Below are 14,665 nucleotides of genomic sequence, written 5' to 3' on the forward strand. Positions count from 1 at the left end.
TGGAGCCCGCAAAGAGCAGAGTGTCGAGTCCCCTAGCTGGGCCTCAGTCTCCCCAGCTTTGAAATGGGGAGGGGTCCTCGGCTGAACCAAACGCTCACTCGCTTGGCGCAAAGGGTCGGGTGTCAGAGGGCACAGCCCGGGCGCCCCCCGGAGCCTGCGTGGCGGTAGCGCGCACGAGCGCAGGGGGCGGCGCGGCCCCGCGGCGGGGAGGGGCGGGAGCGGGCGCGCGGGCGCGCGCGGGCGCGCGCGGGCGGCGGCGGCGGCGGCGGAACCTAGAGGACGAGCGTGCGGCCGCGGCGCTGCCAACTCGTGTGGGACCCGCCGCTCCGGCCGGTCGCCCACTGTCCGCGCGCCGGTGCTCGGCCGGCAGCGGAGCCCACCGCGCGCCGGTGAGTGGCCTGGGGCCGGGGCCGGGCCGCACGGCCGGGGCAGGGGCGGGGGCCGGGCGCGGGCCGGGAGCACAGCTGGGCCCGGTGTGGGCGCGTGGGCGCGCGCCCGGGGTGCCACGGGCGAGGGGAGTGCGCGCGTGAGGCCGCTGTGCGTGCGGACGCGCGAGGCTGCGTGTGTCGGCAGCGGAGCGAAAGTGGGTGGCGTGTCCGCCGGTCCTTGGGGGGTGTGCGCGCGCGGGGGTGCGCCTCGGAGGGTCGGGCTGGGGAGTGTGGGTAGAAGAGCGGGCGACGGCGTGGCTCGCGTCCACCCACTTGTGGAGCGTTCACGGTGGGCCAGGGAGTGTGCGCAGCACTGGACCAAGTGTGGGGCTGAGCTGTGTGCCCACGTGTCTTCGTGTTCCCAAGTGATTGTGTGCACACGTGTGAGCCTCTAAGAGCAAAAGTATGCCTGTGTGGATGTGAGTGTGTAATTTGCATTTGCAGTTAGAGGGTGAGCAGCCCCTGGCCTTGCACCCTCCAGGCCTGTGTGTGTGATGTGCCCTGCCCTGGCTTCCATGACAGGAAGCCCAAGGAGAGGCCCAGGCCTCCTGACCAGGTGGGTGCGGGGGGCCTGGTTTGGTGAACCAGGGCCAGAGGACAGACATGCAGAGTCCTGCTGAGCCTGGCACTGTGGAAACCTTAGAGCCAGCCCTTGGCAGGACCCTCCAAGGCTACATCGGCAAGGTGGGCATTATGAGGGCACCTTGTCCAGGCATCAGAGGACTTGGGTCCAATTTTTCTAAATGCCTTCTGTGTTTCTGGCCTTGTTCTTGACTCTCTCCAGACAGGAGGCATTTTGACCCTCTCCCCAGACCTGGGAGTCTGATTCTAGGGAGACACTTAGCTATGTATCTGAGGGCTTCTCTCTTCTGTCCTGCTGAATAGATTAAATTGGTCTGATTTATTTGTGCCAAGCCTGGGTCCAAGTGTGAGCCCCCAAGAACAATAAAAAATTGGCCACAGCAAGTTGGGGACACCATCTTCCAAGGGCTGCCCTTCCCGTTTTGACCAACAGGTTCTTGTTGGCTCACTCCTACTTTATAATTGTTGCAAATCTTCACAGCTGAAAGTCTTAATTGCTTTAAAGCAAACTTTAGAAACTTGAGAGCTCCCTAGATGCCCTGCATTTTCAAAATTCAGCTTGCCTTTCTGAGGGGGAAAATGTAGTCTTAGGAGTTTGGAGCCTGGGCCACCGGACCTTGAAGGTACAGTGAAGAACTGTGTCACTAATGGAAGAAGAATTTCACTGAAAGAGACTCAGCCCGCTGGAAGAGCCTGCTCCCAACACTGTAGCTTAGGAGTGAACTTTGGACATCTTCTTTCAGCAAACAAAACCTGGAAGGAAACAAAAAGACCCACATACTTTTTCTTTTTTTTTTTGTCCAGAAAATGAAAAAAATAAAATAAAAACCACCAAAAACTTACCTTCTGAGTTTGCTGGAAATGCTGCCTCCCCCATCAAGGCCAGGCCCTCCCTGGATCCCCCACCCCCAAATAAAATATGCCTGTGGGGAGCCGTGGAATGAGTCACTGCCTGGCAGAGAGCCCCACGGCAAACGTTTGGGAAGGTTCTTGCCTAACTTCCCAGAAGAAAAGGCCCAGGATTTAAAATGGTCCCTGTGGTTTGTCAGCCTCTGCTGTCCCGTCTGCTTCGGAAATGACTAAAAAGTCATTTCTTTCTCCACAAAATCAAGTCTCCGACTTAAGCAGTGGCCAGGTTGGTCTGGATTCCGAGCTGTTCAGGTTTCCAGAAATGGAGTTTCTGGCTTTACCAGGTGGCATTTCTGGTGGAATTGAGCAGGAAAGGGGAGGGGGAGGGGGGGAGGAGACTCACTCATGGAGCACCTCCGGCGCTGGGAACAGTTCTGGGGGTCATTTCTGCTACAGAAAATGGCTTTTGATTTTATGCATGAGCAAATGGGTGTGTGGAGAGGTCAAGCCTGTGTCCTGGGACAGCTGAAGAGGGGATGGTGACAGAATCCTAGGTCACCTGCATGACTTCACAGTCCTTCCTCTTTCTGTTGTACCCAGAGTGTGATATATGACTGCCACGGTGCATAGACTGGGACTGAGGATTTGAACACACATCTGCTCAATAAATTCTCACTGTGAAATAGAGGTTATTTTCTCCATTTTACACATGAAAAAACTAAGGTGCTGAGACATGAACTGACTTGTATAATTTTGTTGAAGTAACACTACGACTAACGGTCCCCATTTATTTAGGATATGCTGTATGCCAGGCCTGTGTTCACAGCTTTAGGAGTCTTATTGTACTCCATCGGCTCGCCAACACTGTGGGATGGGGATTATCATAATACCCATTTCACAGATGAGGGAACCGCGGCACAGGGAGATTACATAACGTGCCAAAGATCACATGCTAATATGCAGTAGACCCTGGATTTGAACCCAGGCTTGTCTGAGCAGAGCTCATCGTCTTCCCACTGAACTTAGAAACTTGACAGGTTAAATAACTTGGTCCAGGTTATAAACTGGCAAATGGCCAAGTCAAGATTTGATCCCACGTCTTTGATTCCAGGGTTGAAGTTCTTAACCTTAAACCACGTGTGGCTGCCTTCCTTGTGCTGTCCTACTCCAGCACGCTGCGAAGTCACTGGGTTAAGATAGGCCAGGTCCCACAGGGATTGCTGGGCTCCAGACTTCTGGGAGAGGTCTTCACAAAGGTGCTGCTGGCCTTCCTTGTCCCCTCTTGCACCTCTGGAGTGACCAACACCAGGATCAGAGCTTCCCAAGAGAAGGGGCTGCAGTTCACACTTTTCTTTCCAAGTGCCAAGGATCGGTTTCATTAGGGAAGTGTCAAAACAATTGTCAGAAAGAGAACAGTGTTTCCTTCCTCTTCTCGGGTTGGACCAAGCAGGGGAGCTGGAGGGTGGAGCGGAGGCCCCTGGTGAATCATCCATCCCTGGTTAGATGCAGGTTGGCACCTCCAGGCTGGTTTGGGGACGAAGCCAGACGTTACTCCAGGAAGAGCCCAGCATCCTGACCTGTGGGGACAGAGAGTTACCTGCACAGGGCTTCACTCTTTGTTCTGAGTGTGTGACAACATGATCATTTCTAGGAAGGCTTCTTGTCACTTGTCATTTCAGTCCTGGGCCCGTCTCTTTTCCTTCTCATTTTCATTCCTATCGGGGTTTCTGCTGGCCTGTGCTTGAGAGGAATGCTGTGTGTGAGGACGGGCCTGGGTAGGGCTGCACTGTGCCCCTGCGAGTGTCCTTGGTGTTGAAAGGGAAAGCCATCTCTCCTCCTTCCAAGTATGTTCTGCAAATTGATGAACATTTGCAAATGGCTTCGGGATGCGTTAATTTAAGGTGTGAAATAATAGATCTTGTGCAAAGGCTCAGCCACATTTCTGGCATTGATGGATTTCTCTCCCGTCTGGCCTGTGATTTGGGGAGGTAAAAATAGGCCTTGTTTCTACATTTTTATCTCTTTTTTTCCTTTTTTGCTGACGTCATTCCTAGGAAGTGGAGTGTGCAGGCCATGGTAGCCTCCTAGGCCATCACCTGGAGACTCGGAGCCCTGGGGAGCAAGGGGACTTGTGACATGAGGGGTTCACTTGGGGTGGTGTGAAGGGCTTGGAAGAGAGCAGGCAGGGAATGGCCAGGCTTAGCTGCAGGTCTGAGGCAGACTGTCGAGGGTCTCGGTGGCTTTTCCCTGCTCAGCCTTCTCATTTCCAACTCCTGGGGAACAGCAAGGTAGCTCTCTGGAAAATGTTGAAAGAGAAACAGGCCGGCAGCTTCACCCATTGCTGTTGGAAATGGGTGACAGACGTGGTTCTGTCCTTTGACCAAACCTGAATTAAACCAGTGGCCTCAGGCTCAGATTTGACGTCCAGACAGAGGTGACATTGGGGCACATCAGTTAGCCGTGTTATTTCCTGTGATGTTAACTTTGGGAACTTGACTACAGAGTGTGATCTAGTATTTTGACATTGGTCCCTCTGACAGGACTTGCTTGTGTGAAAACAGACCCCCACACAGGCAGCTCTGTTGCCTCTAGTTCTGGATTTTTCCACAGATGGCTTCTCGTGTGGTCTGGTGGCAAAGGCTCTGGTCTTCCAGTCAGGCTTCTTGGCATCTCCTGGGCAGGATCCCAGTGCTCCCTAAACCCGCCACTCTGGAGCTGGGCTCTGCAGCTGACACAGGATGGCAATGGGAATGGAAGGTGGGGCCTCTGCGTCTGAAATACATTCAGTTCCAACGGCCTGGAGGCCCTGAGCCACATGGAGCCTCTTTCTTTCTCTTAGACATCTGCTTGATGGTGACCTCATAGAAAGAAAAAAGGGGCTTTGTGTAGGAATTCCATAGAGTGTGAAGGAATCCTGACGGGAGGGGGAGGGAGGTGACCATGGGGAGCCTGCAGCGCCTGCATGTTCCCCAAATTGTTTAACCCTCACACTTCAAAATCGGCTTGACCCTGGAGAACAGAGACCATTTTGGGGGAAGTCTCTCGTCCCCATTTGTAGTGGAGGCGATTGGGAGTGACCCTCAGATGTGGAGTCCCTCAGATGGGAATTTGTTCATGACCCCGTTTTCCAGTGTCTGCCCTCTCTGTTCTTTGTCCTCAAACCCTTTGAAATGGAGGTTTCTGGAAGAGACCTGCAGAGAGAGGCAGCTCCTCTACCAGTGACCTCCAGCTCTGACCAGTCCAGGCTGCAGCCAGGAATTCAGGCTGGTGGCCACCCAGAGAAGAGGTGCAGGACACCATCGGCGTGTGTGTGTGGTAGACTTCCAGGGTCGGAAGGGTGCCTGCCCTATGGTGACCTCTTACAGAATGGAAACTGAGGCCCCAGATGGGGAGGTGCTCACTCGGACCTGCCTCTGAAGAGCAAGTCATCCACCGCCCCCAGCCTCAGTTTCCCCATCTGGAAAACAGGACCAGCATCCTAACCCCGTGAGGTTCTGGGGAAGGACGACATCAAACGATGCACGTGAAGCATCCCCACGGCAGGGGTGCTTGGTGCCAGTCCCCGGTTAGATGTGGGAGGCATTTAATTACAAGGACCCGCCCAGGGTGGCCCAGCAGGAAGGTCCAGGCTCTTTTCATGACCCACCTTTGGTCTGCACTGAGGCCCTGAACAGGCTGAAGGAGGGTGCCGGGGACCCCGTCCAGACCCCTCCAAAGCACTTTCCTGTGATCGTGACCCCCCCAAAAAAGAGGGGAATGAGGCAGTGACCGTTTGGAAAGAGGCAAGATTCAAGTGTGGTTCTCGGGGAAATGTTTGGAAGTGAGAATTTGCTTTCTTCCCACCTCCGCCCGCCAAGGGGCGGAAAGTAAGTCCCCTAAGTTTTTGGTGTGGTGTTGGAGGGCCGCCTGAGGCCCCCGGAGCGGTGTCGGCCATGCTGTGTCCTGAAGCCAGGCAGATGTGTTGTTAATTATTCACACAGCACCAGCCGCAGCAGAGGTCTGTGCTGACAGGAGCGTCTGTCACAGGCCTGGGTGGGGCCTGGGGACAGAAGTGAGTGAGAGGTCTGTCCCTCTTCTTCCTGCCCAGGGCCTCAGGGAAGGTCCACACAGCGAGGCCTGAGGGAGGCCCCCCTGTTCTGGGAGCCCTCCTGAGCCATTGGGTTCCCCCAGACTGGGTCTTCCTAAAGGAGGGGAGAGATCCTTGTCCCCTGGAAGTGGCCACCTCTCCTGAGGTGGCTTCTGTGGGAATTTGCCCAGCTTCTTACACCTGAGACCCCAGGTCGCTTGAGTGGTGGGGGGAGGGCCACAAGCTGTGGAGCCCACTCCCCACAGGTGAGCTCACCTGAGGGCTTTGCTGGCCACCTGCCACTCCCTCGTCCGGAAAATAGGCCGGTCACACCAGGCCCTTGATTCTCAGGCATAATTTGGGGTGATTTGCCTCAGAAGTCGACCTCAGGATTAGAACTCTGAAAAGTAAGGGACCCGGGATCAGAGCCTGCCCTGAAAGTCCACTAGGGACAAGAGACGTGGGCTCCATGTGGGCTGGCAACCTCCCCTGCCTTCCTGCTCCCTGTTTCACATGGGTTTTGTCCAGGAGGTGTTTTAAGAGAAGGTGCTCCTAGGAAATACCCAGAAGAGAGAAGCCCACGGAGCAGGTCAGGGGGCACCAGGGCCTGGGAAGGGGGGAATGAGGAGCTGCGGCTCAAAGGTGTGGGTCTCCTTTTGGGTGATGAAAATGCCTTGGAACTGGGTAGAGGTGGCACTGTGAATGTACCACAGGCCACTTTAGCATTGTTGATTTGGGAGCAGGGGATATAGCTCAGTGTAAGATTATTGCCCAGCATGTGGGAGGCCCTGGGACCAATTCCCCAGTACTGCCAAAAAAAGAAAAAGTCAGCCGGGTGCAGTGGTGCACACCTGTAATCCCAGTGGCTCAGGAGGCTGAGTCAGGAGGATCACAAGTTCAAAGTCAGCCTCAGCAACTTAGCAAGGCCCTAAGCAACTTGGTGAGAGCTATGTGTAAATAAAATATAAAAAAGGCTGGAGATGTGGCTTAGTGGTTAAGCACCCTTGGGTTCAATCCCAGGAAGGAAGGGAGGGAGGGAGGGAAGGTGGGTGTTAATTATATGTTATGTGAAAAGAAAAAATCTGATGCTTAAAAAAAAGAAAAGCCCAGAAGCTCCCCATTTTTCAGATGGGAACACCGAGGTGCAGAGTGAGACCATGACCAGCCTGAGCTCTCACATGCAGCCCATGTCTGCTCTGTGGAGTGAATGAGATCACTCCCAACTTTCAGGCCAAGATATTGTGGTACCTGGGCCTGGAATATGGGTGAAATAGAGCATCCATTGTCCCTTTGGCTGAGTGAAATCTATTCTTTTAACCAGCGGTGCCATGTTGGTCAGTAGGTACATAGCTATTCATTCAGTCATTCAAGAAATGCACCCATGGCTGGGGCTGTAGCTCCATGGTAGAGCACTTACCTGCCATCTGCAAGACTCTGGGTTCAATCCCTGGTAAAACACACGGAAGGAAGGAAGGAAGGGAAGGAGGGAGGGAGGGAGGGAGGAAGGAAGGAAGGAAATGCACCCACCTTCTGGGTCAGGCACTGCACAGAATTGGCACAGAGGCCTCTGACTGCCCCACCCCTTGGCCTCTCACCACCTGCTGGGGACAGAAGTTGAGTCAGAGGTTTGTGAATGCTTTGCGGGAGGTCTTTCTTTCTTTCTTTTTTGTTAAGTATTTGTTTTTAAGTTTTAGGTGGACACAGTCTCTTTATTTTACATTTATGTGGTGCTGAGGATAGAATCCTGTGCCTCGTGCATGTTAGGCGAGTGCTCTACCACTGAGCCACAACTCCAGCCCTGCGGGGGGTATTTCTTGGGGCTCCTGTCTGGGGAAGTAGGAGTGCGGGGTGTCTTCGCAGGGAGATGTGAGGTCGGATAGACCACGAGAGGGCAGGATGAAAGGCAGGTAGACCACAGGGTGAGTGGGTGGGTGATTGTGGGCTGGGGTCTAGGCTGCTGGCAGACCCTGGGCAGTGCAAAGCCAGGAACTTCTCCTGCCTGCTTGGCCTTCCGCTGGCCCCTGTGTGTCAGGGGCTTGCTGCATGTCATGTCCTGGCCTCACTTTTTTACATGAGTGAATGCACTTCTTCCTTCCACCAGTTCTGTGTCAGGGGTACCTTATCAATATGCTCATTTTATAGAGGAGGATGCAGAGAAGCAGAGTCTGTTACCTTGAGGAAACCCACAGCATTCAGGGGGCCCTCTGAAGAGTCAGAGGACAGAGGCTGCCTTCTGGAGGTGCTGTGAGCTGGCAGCCAGGCCCGGAGCCTCCCAGGCAGCTGGAAGGAACGGCATGCACTGGGTCCTGTGCTTGGGGCACAGAGCATTACATCCGTTATCTGACTCCCCGACTAGAACATAAGCTCCGCTGGGGTAAGACATGGTCTGTATCCTCTCTGCCTAGCACTGTGCCTGGCACATAGCAGGAGCTCAGTTAATTATCTGAAACTTTCTGAGCACCAGCATGATGACATGACCCTCAGAAATTGCAGATTTTAGAACAATTCTGATTTTGAATTTTCTGATTAGAAAAGTCTGTACAAATATCCCAAAATCCAAATGACTCCAAGCTCTGAAACTCTGTGGTCCCAGGCATTTCAGAAAAGAAATCCTCAACCTGAGGGAGGAACCTGAGCCCTGAAGGCTGGTACCTGCCAGAGTCTCCTTCCTGTGCCCCTTCTTTGCAGAGGCAGCTCCTCCCACACACAGGAGGGCTTGGGTGGCTGGAATGGTCGGGGGCCGTGTGTCCAGGCTGTTTTGTTTTTTCCGGGGCTGGGGATTGAACCCAAAAAGCTGCATTTTTGTTGGCACGCTGTGGAGTCCAGAGGATGTCTCTGTGAGGTTCTTAGGAAGGGGAAGGGGACGCCACCATGGGAGACCTCTGGGCAAGGTGTTATTATTAGAAGATGAGCACCTGCCCCCTGGTCCCACCCCAGCATCTCAAGGAGAAGCAACCCCTTTACTGGTGTGGCCTTGGCTGTCACCAGGCTGGGTGCCCAGACGGCAGCAGAAAGGGAGTGGAGGAGCCCACCCCAGGGCTTGGCTGCTGGAGTCGCTTCCCCGGGACCTCGGTGAGCTCCGTGCGCCTGACTCAGAGCCTGTGCATTTCCTTTGTCTCCTCCAGGAATTCTAGTGGCCTTTGTGTTTGCTTTAAATGCCAGCCTCCTCAGCCAGCCCAAGTGGAAATGAGGACTGTCTCATTTTTGTCTGTGCAGAGGCTGGGGCGAGGGTGGGGACTGCCTGCTCGTGGAGCCAGCCTGGTGGTGACAGCAGGGCACTTGGGAAACATTCTGTGGTTTTCTGTCAGGGTGATGAGCAGTGGGTGCTGTGCCACCTGGGCTGGGCACTGGGGTCACTGCCAGGGGTGACACTCAGGTCCAGGTTCCTGGTGCTGTTTAGGAAGGAGCTGCTGATGGCCGCTGTGGGAAACGTGGGGATCAGACGAGGTTCCTGTCTCTTCCTGGGGAAACTTGCAAAGAAAATACTTATCCTCTAAGCTAACCGCTCTCCCTTGCACACCCCGAGTCTTCCAACGTGGGTCACCTGCACAAGATGACCCCACTTTCGCTGTTCCCCTCAGGGCAGTGGTCTGTAAAAGTATTTGTTTTAGTGTCATTTGGGGACAGGAGAGACCATTGGATGGTGCTCCTTGGTGCGTGGGAAGTTCCTGGAAGTCCCAGTGGCGTATGGGGCAGCATCTTTGAAATTGCGAGCTGCTGAAGACCCAGGACCTACGGCACTATGATGCGCTAATGTTAGCAATTGAGATATTTAATTTTGAAGAAAAATTGCTCTTCCTGCCCACCACGGGCACTGGAGGGCCTATATTTCCTCAGGAGGAATGAGAAATTGCACTGTGTAATTCGGACCTGCAGAGAGGGAGTCATTATCCCCCATTAATTTATTAGTTAATTAAGTTTTTTTTTTTTAATCTGGTCACAGTTTTATCTGGCAATTCCTCCAGTTGCCATCCATCCAGCAGCGGGCCCCACTGTTCGTGGCCTGGTGCTGGGCACTGGGGATAGCGCAGAACAGGATGCAGATGTTGCTGAACTCCTACCGCCCGCAGCCACCTGGCTGTGGTGGCCACAGGGGGATCTCTTGGTTTAGGTGGTCCTTTAATGAGCACCTAATATGCACAGATCCATCAAGACATAGCAGTGAAAGTGACGCGGGTCCTGGTGTTGGATGGTTCTTTGGATCCCGGCCCGCCGCTCGCTGTGATAAACCTGGGCAGCTCTTGCTCATGGGCCGCGTGATAATGTCCCCAGAATGAACCAGAACCCATCCAGATGCCCCAGGAACCGACGTGAGCACAAGGCACCCCCTTCACACGTTGCGTCTCAGTTCAGCGTCTTGCCACCACCCGGCATTTTGAGACAGAATGTGAGATCTCGTGGTTGGCTAAATACATAAATATTTTATGTCTCGATATTCTGAAAATGAAGCCCGAATGCACGGCACTGCAGCACATCAGTGCTATAGATCATATGTTATAATAATCTGGTGACATGTTGTTTAAATATTTATGGACTGATGCGGCCTGACGGCGGGGGAGGGGCGTCTGGGAGCCGAGTCGCGGCAGACGCTGGAACGGAAGCTTCACGCGGGGCCTGGGTTTCTCATGGGATGTTTTGGGGCAGAAGTAATGACTGGCATTTATTGAGCACTTTCTGGGTACCACACCCTATATGCATATCATTTCATTTAATCCCCACGGCACCTGGAGAGGGCGGGACTCTTAAGTAATGCCAAGTCACAGATGGGAAACTGAGGCTGGGTCCCCAGACCCCTCAACTCTCGGGAGGCCCAGGATCAAGCCCAGGTTGACCTCAGCTCTCAGCCACTGTGCTGTCCATCTCTGCGGCCAGTGGGTTGCATTCAAAAGACCCCCGCCAGGAGCACCTCTGTCCCATTGTAAGTGGACTTGCCAAATCACGGGGCAGTGTCTGGAAAACGTGGGGCAGGAGTAGAAGCCACGGGAATGAACCCCAACCCAGGAGGGCCGTCACTCAATGGCATGGGGCATAGAAGAGCCACTGTGGGCCGGAGCCCTGCACACAGTAGGTGCTCAGGAAATGGTGGTTCTCACCCTCCTACCTTTGTTTTCATTCTGGTTTTGCTCAGCCTTCTTCTCTCCCTTCGGGGCCCTGGCAGGAATCGAGGGGTGGCCCAGTGAATTAGGTAAGAGGGGCCCCGCTTGACCCAGCGGGCTCCGGCTGCGCCGCCAACCCCAGTGCCCCTGCCGAACAAGCAACAGGCGCTCAGTCCCAAGCCGGCCTCCTGTAGTCACCACTCAGGGTCCCGGGAGCTCCTCCAGGTGGAGGCCTTGGTCAGCCGAGCATCACGAACCCCGCACCCGAACCCCGCACCTGAACCCCACACCTGAACCCCGCACCTGAACCAGCCTGGCCGCCAGACACACAGACGGCCACGGAACAGGCAGGGAACGAGACCCCAGGGCGGGGACGGTCTCACACCCAGTGACGTCCTCCACTTCTGCAGCAACTCAGAGGTGTTCTGAAGGTCCCCTGGAGCCAGAGGGTCCATGGCAGGCAGGACCAGCTGCGTCCTTCGCAGGGCCCATTGCAACGCGAGAGCGCCGTGCAGGGGGCAGGAAGGGCTGGGAGCACGCTCCTCTTTTCCTTGGGGACCCTCCGCCTCCTCAGTGCTGCAGTCTGTTTTAGGGTCCGGTTCTCTTGGGCCTGTGGAAGCTCAGGGCAAGCACAAGCCCCTGCGGGGATACGGGACCCCACCCTCGCCCCCCCCCACACCTGCACCCAGGTCCCTGCTGTGGGGAGGTGGCAGTTGCTGGGAGAGGTGTGCTGAGCACCACCTGGGGGGCGGGGCCACACGAGGGCGAGGCTCCAGACCTGGCCTGGGCTTCTTGGTTCCACTAGATGTCACTCAAGAACACACTGAAAGACCCCATGGAGCGCGTCAGGCTCCCTTCCCCGGGGAGGGTCCGTGTCCCTGCTGTGGACACACTCGTGAAGCTGGGCCCAAAGGGAAGGAGCACAGGGCAAGGTCCCATTTTCAGTGCTGGGCATGTGTTGCGGCCAGATTTTATCAGGAGGGGAGGTCGGGCTGTTAAGCACTGTCCAACCTTGGCCCAGCAGTGACCACTACTCAGCCAGCACGTCCCCCTCCTCACGCTGGGCCTCTCATGATAAGAACATGCTGTGGACCCAGCAGTCACACTGTGGCCAGATAGTATCCTACCGATAGATCCATCGCCTTGGACTTCCTGCCTTTGAGTGACAAGGGTCAGAAACCCAATGACCAGGTTGCTGACCCACTCTCTGGACAGCTGTCAAGCAGGCGATGCTCTAGAGATAGGGGGCAAGGGAAGCTCGGATTCCACCAGCCCCCCTCGCTGATCCCAGCCCTGAACTTGGGGCGGGCAGTCACAAGGAGTAGATGTTCCATCAGCAAACACGGGAGGCTCGGGAGAGGGTGTGGTGGTGCCTGCTGAGCACCAGGGACCTGGCCAGGCTGCGTTGTCTCCTCTGATCCTCGAGACAGCCTTGGGCCAGCTCCATTTTTCAGATGAGAATAGGTGAGGCTCAGAGAAGGAAGCCACTGGTCCAAAGCCGTAAGCCACAGAGTTTGCACCCAGGTTTGAAGCAAGGCCCAGCTGGCTCCCAAAGCCTTGGCTGGGCCGCTGTGGTCCCTGCCGGGCTGAGTCTCCTGTCCCTGCTGCTGCGCGGGGCAGGACGGGAGTCAGATCCCTGTGCTGCTGCCTGCCTGCTCCTGCCTCTGGGCGGTCACCCTCCTTCTTGGGCTATGGCCCTCGTTTTTCCTCCTGTAAACCCAGCTGCTCTGTGGCCATCCTCATACCCAGAGAGGGAGGAGGCAGGTGGCGGGGTCAGATGGACCTGGACGCAGGTCACACCTCTACCTTTTGCTCACCGTGTCCCCTGGGCTTCTCGCCTCCCGCCGTGTTTTCTCATTTGTGGAGTGGGGGGTCAGGGGGTTCCCGCCTCTGGGGGAGACTTCAGCAGTCAGTGGCTGCTGTTGTGTTGACAGTCGTGACGCCGGGTGGGGTGAGGACTGGGGCCTGGCGGTGCTTGTGATGCTCATACGCATCTCCCTGTGCTGGGACACACGGAGGTCACTCAGGCCAGGGTGGCCCTCCCTTGGAATTCCCCCCCCCTTCTTGTTCAGCCATTCATTTATCTGACAGAGCCACGTACTGTTGAGAGACCCAGTAATGAGCCACGGGGACAAAGTCCCTGCCCTCACTGTGCCGCATTCTGGCTCATAGACAAGGAATGAGTCAGGGTGACTGGCCAGATCGTGGGGGACGCACCAGAGGGGAAAGCCATGTTGGGCACCTGCATGGGACAGCAGGGCAGGGCAGGGCAGGAAGGACTAGAGCTCCCTCGGTCTCTTCTCTTGTGGGGCCATTGCTGGAGATTAAACCTGCTGGCTTTCATGTAAGGTCCCAGAGCCCCTCAGGACCCGAGGAAGCTTGAATGCTTTTTAAGGGGTCTTTGAGAAAACGGCTTTCAGCTCAGAATGGGGAGGCTTATGTTAGAGGCCCAGAGAGGTTCCTCAGCTTGCTGGGGTCACACAGCTCCAAGTGGCCAGACTCCCCGAGCCCTTGCTCAGTCTCTGTCCACCATGGCTACTCCCCACACCAACCCTGGCTCTCACCTTCAGATGGACAGGCCTGAAGAACGACTGGGCAGCTTGGCCCCTCACTGTGGGCATGTGTGGAGTGAACCCTTTGCATAGCTGTGTAATGGGCACCCATTCCATGGTGAAAATGCCTTCCACATGCCACTGATCTCAGGGTGGATTAAAGAAGTGACCATGCTTGGGTGTGTGTGTTGGGGAAGGGGTGCGTGTCTGGCCCTTCTGGGGACTGATGGCGAGGGCGTGGGTCTCGTGGAAGGACTGCTTCTGGACCGCCATCCCAGTGTGGCAGACAGCCCTAAACGGCTGGGCGTTCTGCACCTGCAGCCCGGAGCTGGCGTTTAGACCCATTTATTTAAAGGCGGGCGCCGGGAGGCTAAAGACCAGCTCTGCGCGCCTGCCGCATCCCCGCAGCAGGGGAGCGTAATCTTCGGGGCTTTCTTCCCATTTATGAGTTTTTTGTTGTTATATATTTGTAAAATGAGGCTTCTGCTGGCAAAAGCAGGTTTTAGCGAGTGCGGTGGCTCTTTCAAGACCTAATAAGGCCCCAAAGGATGGTGAGCTCCAGCAACGCTCCCCTCCCCTGGGCCCCGCTCCGTCCTGCCTCTCACACTTTGGGCACAGGCTACCATTTGTCTTGCTTCCCATTAATGGAATTGCTGCCATCACTTCTGCAGGACAAGATGGGCCCTTTGGAACTGCCTTGGGGACAGAGGCAGGATTGGCCGCCAAGCAGTTTGCTTACAGGAGGAAGGAAAAAAAAAAGTAAGCCTGCTCGAGAAAACTCTGGCCAAGGGTTGGTTCCTTGGGTGTTCAAGCTTTTAGGCAGTGGAGGAGAGGGACCCTTGCAGCCCCACCACCTGCTCACCACCCTGGCGGGCCACCCTGTGACAGGATATGATGGCGTCCGTGCCTGATGGTTCCGAATGGGGCCTGTTCCCTATGCACCTCGGCCCTGCTGAGTGCAGAGAAGTGGGAGGAGGGGACCTAGCTTTTGTGGGATACTCACATCTGTCCCCATTGTGCCTCTTTAGGGGATGCCTTAGGGAGGGGCTCTCTGTGGGCCTTTCCGTCCAGTTGCATGTCAGCAAACTGTCC

General features: G+C 55.6%; 1 protein-coding gene across 1 annotated transcript in view; it reads left to right on the plus strand.

Moving 5' to 3' along the window:
• The first annotated feature begins 277 nt into the window (after nucleotides 1-277).
• The window catches only part of Nek6 (NIMA related kinase 6), a 73,277-nt gene continuing 58,889 nt past the window's right edge, over nucleotides 278-14,665 (plus strand). Inside the window, exon 1 of the mRNA XM_026386422.2 lies at nucleotides 278-389. The gene's annotated coding sequence lies outside the window, so the exon portion shown is untranslated. The remainder of the gene's footprint in view (nucleotides 390-14,665) is intronic.

This window comes from Urocitellus parryii, chromosome 4 (assembly GCF_045843805.1).
Source record: "Urocitellus parryii isolate mUroPar1 chromosome 4, mUroPar1.hap1, whole genome shotgun sequence".
Lineage (NCBI taxonomy): Eukaryota > Metazoa > Chordata > Mammalia > Rodentia > Sciuridae > Urocitellus > Urocitellus parryii.